We start from the raw sequence: 7,909 nt of genomic DNA on the forward strand, positions 1-7,909 counted from the left end.
GAAATTTCATCCGTTCAAAACGTGAAAGAAGCTTTCTGAGAAACTTCTTTCTGATCTGTGAGTTCATCTCACAGAGTTACAACCTCTGCCTCAAGAAGCAGTTTGCTAACACTCTTTTCGTGGAATCTGCAAAGTGATATTTGGGAGCCTATTGGGGCCCATGGTGATAAAGGAATTATCCTCACATAATAACTAAAGAGAAGCTTTCTGAGAAACTGCATTGCCATGTGTGAATGCAACTCACAGAGTTACACGTTTCTCTTCAGTGATCAGTTTGTTAGCACAGTTTTCTGGAAATCTGCAATTAGATACTTCATAGCGCCATGAACATTACAGTGACAAAGGAAATATCCACAGATGAAAACTAGAAAGAAGCTTTCTTAGAAACTTCTTGGTGATGTGTGAATTCATCTCACAGAGTTACACTTATGTTTCGTGGAGCAGTCCATTAACACTGTCTTTGAGGAATCTGAGAAGGGCTTCTTTGGATCACATTGAGGCCTACGCTGATAAAGGAAATTTCATCCGTTCAAAACGTGAAAGAAGCTTTCTGAGAAACTTCTTTCTGATCTGTGAGTTCATCTCACAGAGTTACAACCTCTGCCTCAAGAAGCAGTTTGCTAACACTCTTTTCGTGGAATCTGCAAAGTGATATTTGGGAGCCTATTGGGGCCCATGGTGATAAAGGAATTATCCTCACATAATAACTAAAGAGAAGCTTTCTGAGAAACTGCATTGCCATGTGTGAATGCAACTCACAGAGTTACACGTTTCTCTTCAGTGATCAGTTTGTTAGCACAGTTTTCTGGAAATCTGCAATTAGATACTTCATAGCGCCATGAACATTACAGTGACAAAGGAAATATCCACAGATGAAAACTAGAAAGAAGCTTTCTTAGAAACTTCTTGGTGATGTGTGAATTCATCTCACAGAGTTACACTTATGTTTCGTGGAGCAGTCCATTAACACTGTCTTTGAGGAATCTGAGAAGGGCTTCTTTGGATCACATTGAGGCCTACGCTGATAAAGGAAATTTCATCCGTTCAAAACGAGAAAGAAGCTTTCTGAGAAACTTCTTTCTGATCTGTGAGTTCATCTCACAGAGTTACAACCTCTGCCTCAAGAAGCAGTTTGCTAACACTCTTTTCGTGGAATCTGCAAAGTGATATTTGGGAGCCTATTGGGGCCCATGGTGATAAAGGAATTATCCTCACATAATAACTAAAGAGAAGCTTTCTGAGAAACTGCATTGCCATGTGTGAATGCAACTCACAGAGTTACACGTTTCTCTTCAGTGATCAGTTTGTTAGCACAGTTTTCTGGAAATCTGCAATTAGATACTTCATAGCGCCATGAACATTACAGTGACAAAGGAAATATCCACAGATGAAACTAGAAAGAAGCTTTCTTAGAAACTTCTTGGTGATGTGTGAATTCATCTCACAGAGTTACACTTATGTTTCGTGGAGCAGTCCATTAACACTGTCTTTGAGGAATCTGAGAAGGGCTTCTTTGGATCACATTGAGGCCTACGCTGATAAAGGAAATTTCATCCGTTCAAAACGTGAAGAAGCTTTCTGAGAAACTTCTTTCTGATCTGTGAGTTCATCTCACAGAGTTACAACCTCTGCCTCAAGAAGCAGTTTGCTAACACTCTTTCGTGGAATCTGCAAAGTGATATTTGGGAGCCTATTGGGGCCCATGGTGATAAAGGAATTATCCTCACATAATAACTAAAGAGAAGCTTTCTGAGAAACTGCATTGCCATGTGTGAATGCAACTCACAGAGTTACACGTTTCTCTTCAGTGATCAGTTTGTTAGCACAGTTTTCTGGAAATCTGCAATTAGATACTTCATAGCGCCATGAACATTACAGTGACAAAGGAAATATCCACAGATGAAAACTAGAAAGAAGCTTTCTTAGAAACTTCTTGGTGATGTGTGAATTCATCTCACAGAGTTACACTTATGTTTCGTGGAGCAGTCCATTAACACTGTCTTTGGGGAAACTGAGAAGGGCTTCTTTGGAACACTTTGAGGACTACGCTGATAAAGGAAATTTCATCCGTTCAAAACGTGAAAGAAGCTTTCTGAGAAACTTCTTTCGGATCTGTGAGTTCATCTCACAGGGTTACAACCTCTGCCTCAAGAAGCAGTTTGCTAACACTCTTTTCGTGGAATCTGCAAAGTGATATTTGGGAGCCTATTGGGGCCCATGGTGATAAAGGAATTATCCTCACATAATAACTAAAGAGAAGCTTTCTGAGAAACTGCATTGCCATGTGTGAATGCAACTCACAGAGTTACACGTTTCTCTTCGGTGATCAGTTTGTTAGCACAGTTTTCTGGAAATCTGCAATTAGATACTTCATAGCGCCATGAACATTACAGTGACAAAGGAAATATCCACAGATGAAAACTAGAAAGAAGCTTTCTTAGAAACTTCTTGGTGATGTGTGAATTCATCTCACAGAGTTACACTTATGTTTCGTGGAGCAGTCCATTAACACTGTCTTTGGGGAAACTGAGAAGGGCTTCTTTGGATCACTTGAGGCCTACGCTGATAAAGGAAATTTCATCCGTTCAAAACGTGAAAGAAGCTTTCTGAGAAACTTCTTTCTGATCTGTGAGTTCATCTCACAGAGTTACAACCTCTGCCTCAAGAAGCAGTTTGCTAACACTCTTTTCGTGGAATCTGCAAAGTGATATTTGGGAGCCTATTGGGGCCCATGGTGATAAAGGAATTATCCTCCCATAATAACTAAAGAGAAGCTTTCTGAGAAACTGCATTGCCATGTGTGAATGCAACTCACAGAGTTACACGTTTCTCTTCAGTGATCAGTTTGTTAGCACAGTTTTCTGGAAATCTGCAATTAGATACTTCATAGCGCCATGAACATTACAGTGACAAAGGAAATATCCACAGATGAAAACTAGAAAGAAGCTTTCTTAGAAACTTCTTGGTGATGTGTGAATTCATCTCACAGAGTTACACTTATGTTTCGTGGTGCAGTCCATTAACACTGTCTTTGAGGAATCTGAGAAGGGCTTCTTTGGATCACATTGAGGCCTACGCTGATAAAGGAAATTTCATCCGTTCAAAACGTAGAAAGAAGCTTTCTGAGAAACTTCTTTCTGATCTGTGAGTTCATCTCACAGAGTTACAACCTCTGCCTCAAGAAGCAGTTTGCTAACACTCTTTTCGTGGAATCTGCAAAGTGTTATTTGGGAGCCAATTGGGGCCCATGGTGATAAAGGAATTATCCTCACATAATAACTAAAGAGAAGCTTTCTGAGAAACTGCATTGCCATGTGAGAATGCAACTCACAGAGTTACACGTTTCTCTTCAGTGATCAGTTTGTTAGCTCAGTTTTCTGGAAATCTGCAATTAGATACTTCATAGCGCCATGAACATTACAGTGACAAAGGAAATATCCACAGATGAAAACTAGAAAGAAGCTTTCTTAGAAACTTCTTGGTGATGTGTGAATTCATCTCACAGAGTTACACTTATGTTCGTGGAGCAGTCCATTAACACTGTCTTTGGGAATCTGAGAAGGGCTTCTTTGGATCACATTGAGGCCTACGCTGATAAAGGAAATTTCATCCGTTCAAAACGAGAAAGAAGCTTTCTGAGAAACTTCTTTCTGATCTGTGAGTTCATCTCACAGAGTTACAACCTCTGCCTCAAGAAGCAGTTTGCTAACACTCTTTTCGTAGAATCTGCAAAGTGATATTTGGGAGCCTATTGGGGCCCATGGTGATAAAGGAATTATCCTCCCATAATAACTAAAGAGAAGCTTTCTGAGAAACTGCATTGCCATGTGTGAATGCAACTCACAGAGTTACACGTTTCTCTTCAGTGATCAGTTTGTTAGCACAGTTTTCTGGAAATCTGCAATTAGATACTTCATAGCGCCATGAACATTACAGTGACAAAGGAAATATCCACAGATGAAAACTAGAAAGAAGCTTTCTTAGAAACTTCTTGGTGATGTGTGAATTCATCTCACAGAGTTACACTTATGTTTCGTGGAGCAGTCCATTAACACTGTCTTTGAGGAATCTGAGAAGGGCTTCTTTGGATCACATTGAGGCCTACGCTGATAAAGGAAATTTCATCCGTTCAAAACGTGAAAGAAGCTTTCTGAGAAACTTCTTTCTGATCTGTGAGTTCATCTCACAGAGTTACAACCTCTGCCTCAAGAAGCAGTTTGCTAACACTCTTTTCGTGGAATCCGCAAAGTGATATTTGGGAGCCTATTGGGGCCCATGGTGATAAAGGAATTATCCTCACATAATAACTAAAGAGAAGCTTTCTGAGAAACTGCATTGCCATGTGTGAATGCAACTCACAGAGTTACACGTTTCTCTTCAGTGATCAGTTTGTTAGCACAGTTTTCTGGAAATCTGCAATTAGATACTTCATAGCGCCATGAACATTACAGTGACAAAGGAAATATCCACAGATGAAAACTAGAAAGAAGCTTTCTTAGAAACTTCTTGGTGATGTGTGAATTCATCTCACAGAGTTACACTTATGTTTCGTGGAGCAGTCCATTAACACTGTCTTTGAGGAAACTGAGAAGGGCTTTCTTTGGATCACTTGAGGCCTACGCTGATAAAGGAAATTTCATCCGTTCAAAACGTGAAAGAAGCTTTCTGAGAAACTTCTTTCTGATCTGTGAGTTCATCTCACAGAGTTACAACCTCTGCCTCAAGAAGCAGTTTGCTAACACTCTTTTCGTGGAATCTGCAAAGTGATATTTGGGAGCCTATTGGGGCCCATGGTGATAAAGGAATTATCCTCACATAATAACTAAAGAGAAGCTTTCTGAGAAACTGCATTGCCATGTGTGAATGCAACTCACAGAGTTACACGTTTCTCTTCAGTGATCAGTTTGTTAGCACAGTTTTCTGGAAATCTGCAATTAGATACTTCATAGCGCCATGAACATTACAGTGACAAAGGAAATATCCACAGATGAAAACTAGAAAGAAGCTTTCTTAGAAACTTCTTGGTGATGTGTGAATTCATCTCACAGAGTTACACTTATGTTTCGTGGAGCAGTCCATTAACACTGTCTTTGGGGAAACTGAGAAGGGCTTCTTTGGATCACATTGAGGCCTACGCTGATAAAGGAAATTTCATCCGTTCAAAACGTGAAAGAAGCTTTCTGAGAAACTTCTTTCGATCTGTGAGTTCATCTCACAGAGTTACAACCTCTGCCTCAAGAAGCAGTTTGCTAACACTCTTTTCATGGAATCAGCAAAGTGATATTTGGGAGCCTATTGGGGCCCATGGTGATAAAGGAATTATCCTCACATAATAACTAAAGAGAAGCTTTCTGAGAAACTGCATTGCCATGTGTGAATGCAACTCACAGAGTTACACGTTTCTCTTCAGTGATCAGTTTGTTAGCATAGTTTTCTGGAAATCTGCAATTAGATACTTCATAGCGCCATGAACATTACAGTGACAAAGGAAATGTCCACAGATGAAAACTAGAAAGAAGCTTTCGTAGAAACTTCTTGGTGATGTGTGAATTCATCTCACAGAGTTACACTTATGTTTCGTGGAGCAGTCCATTAACACTGTCTTTGAGGAATCTGAGAAGGGCTTCTTTGGATCACATTGAGGCCTACGCTGATAAAGGAAATTTCATCCGTTCAAAACGTGAAAGAAGCTTTCTGAGAAACTTCTTTCGATCTGTGAGTTCATCTCACAGAGTTACAACCTCTGCCTCAAGAAGCAGTTTGCTAACACTCTTTTCGTGGAATCAGCAAAGTGATATTTGGGAGCCTATTGGGGCCCATGGTGATAAAGGAATTATCCTCACATAATAACTAAAGAGAAGCTTTCTGAGAAACTGCATTGCCATGTGTGAATGCAACTCACAGAGTTACACGTTTCTCTTCGGTGATCAGTTTGTTAGCACAGTTTTCTGGAAATCTGCAATTAGATACTTCATAGCGCCATGAACATTACAGTGACAAAGGAAATATCCACAGATGAAAACTAGAAAGAAGCTTTCTTAGAAACTTCTGGTGATGTGTGAATTCATCTCACAGAGTTACACTTATGTTTCGTGGAGCAGTCCATTAACACTGTCTTTGGGGAATCTGAGAAGGGCTTCTTGGGATCACTTTGAGGCCTACGCTGATAAAGGAAATTTCATCCGTTCAAAACGAGAAAGAAGCTTTCTGAGAAACATCTTTCTGATCTGTGAGTTCATCTCACAGAGTTACAACCTCTGCCCCAAGAAGCAGTTTGCTAACACTCTTTTCGTGGAATCTGCAAAGTGATATTTGGGAGCCTATTGGGGCCCATGGTGATAAAGGAATTATCCTCACATAATAACTAAAGAGAAGCTTTCTGAGAAACTGCATTGCCATGTGTGAATGCAACTCACAGAGTTACACGTTTCTCTTCAGTGATCAGTTTGTTAGCACAGTTTTCTAAAAATCTGCAATTAGATGCTTCATAGCGCCATGAACATTACAGTGACAAAGGAAATATCCACAGATGAAAACTAGAAAGAAGCTTTCTTAGAAACTTCTTGGTGATGTGTGAATTCATCTCACAGAGTTACACTTATGTTTCGTGGAGCAGTCCATTAACACTGTCTTTGGGGAAACTGAGAAGGGCTTCTTTGGATCACATTGAGGCCTACGCTGATAAAGGAAATTTCATCCGTTCAAAACGTGAAAGAAGCTTTCTGAGAAACTTCTTTCGATCTGTGAGTTCATCTCACAGAGTTACAACCTCTGCCTCAAGAAGCAGTTTGCTAACACTCTTTTCGTGGAATCTGCAAAGTGATATTTGGGAGCCTATTGGGGCCCATGGTGATAAAGGAATTATCCTCACATAATAACTAAAGAGAAGCTTTCTGAGAAACTGCATTGCCATGTGTGAATGCAACTCACAGAGTTACACGTTTCTCTTCGGTGATCAGGTTGTTAGCACAGTTTTCTGGAAATCTGCAATTAGATACTTCATAGCGCCATGAACATTACAGTGACAAAGGAAATGTCCACAGATGAAAACTAGAAAGAAGCTTTCGTAGAAACTTCTTGGTGATGTGTGAATTCATCTCACAGAGTTACACTTATGTTTCGTGGAGCAGTCCATTAACACTGTCTTTGAGGAATCTGAGAAGGGCTTCTTTGGATCACATTTGAGGCCTACGCTGATAAAGGAAATTTCATCGTTCAAAACGTGAAAGAAGCTTTCTGAGAAACTTCTTTCTGATCTGTGAGTTCATCTCACAGAGTTACAACCTCTGCCTCAAGAAGCAGTTTGCTAACACTCTTTTCGTGGAATCTGCAAAGTGATATTTGGGAGCCTATTGGGGCCCATGGTGATAAAGGAATTATCCTCACATAATAACTAAAGAGAAGCTTTCTGAGAAACTGCATTGCCATGTGTGAATGCAACTCACAGAGTTACACGTTTCTCTTCAGTGATCAGTTTGTTAGCATAGTTTTCTGGAATCTGCAATTAGATACTTCATAGCGCCATGAACATTACAGTGACAAAGGAAATATCCACAGATGAAAACTAGAAAGAAGCTTTCTTAGAAACTTCTTGGTGATGTGTGAATTCATCTCACAGAGTTACACTTATGTTTCGTGGAGCAGTCCATTAACACTGTCTTTGAGGAATCTGAGAAGGGCTTCTTTGGATCACATTTTGGCCTACGCTGATAAAGGAAATTTCATCCGTTCAAAACGTAGAAGAAGCTTTCTGAGAAACTTCTTTCTGATCTGTGAGTTCATCTCACAGAGTTACAACCTCTGCCTCAAGAAGCAGTTTGCTAACACTCTTTTCGTGGAATCTGCAAAGTGATATTTGGGAGCCTATTGGGGCCCATGGTGATAAAGGAATTATCCTCACATAATAACT

This window comes from Rhinopithecus roxellana, chromosome 11 (genome assembly GCF_007565055.1).
Source record: "Rhinopithecus roxellana isolate Shanxi Qingling chromosome 11, ASM756505v1, whole genome shotgun sequence".
Lineage (NCBI taxonomy): Eukaryota > Metazoa > Chordata > Mammalia > Primates > Cercopithecidae > Rhinopithecus > Rhinopithecus roxellana.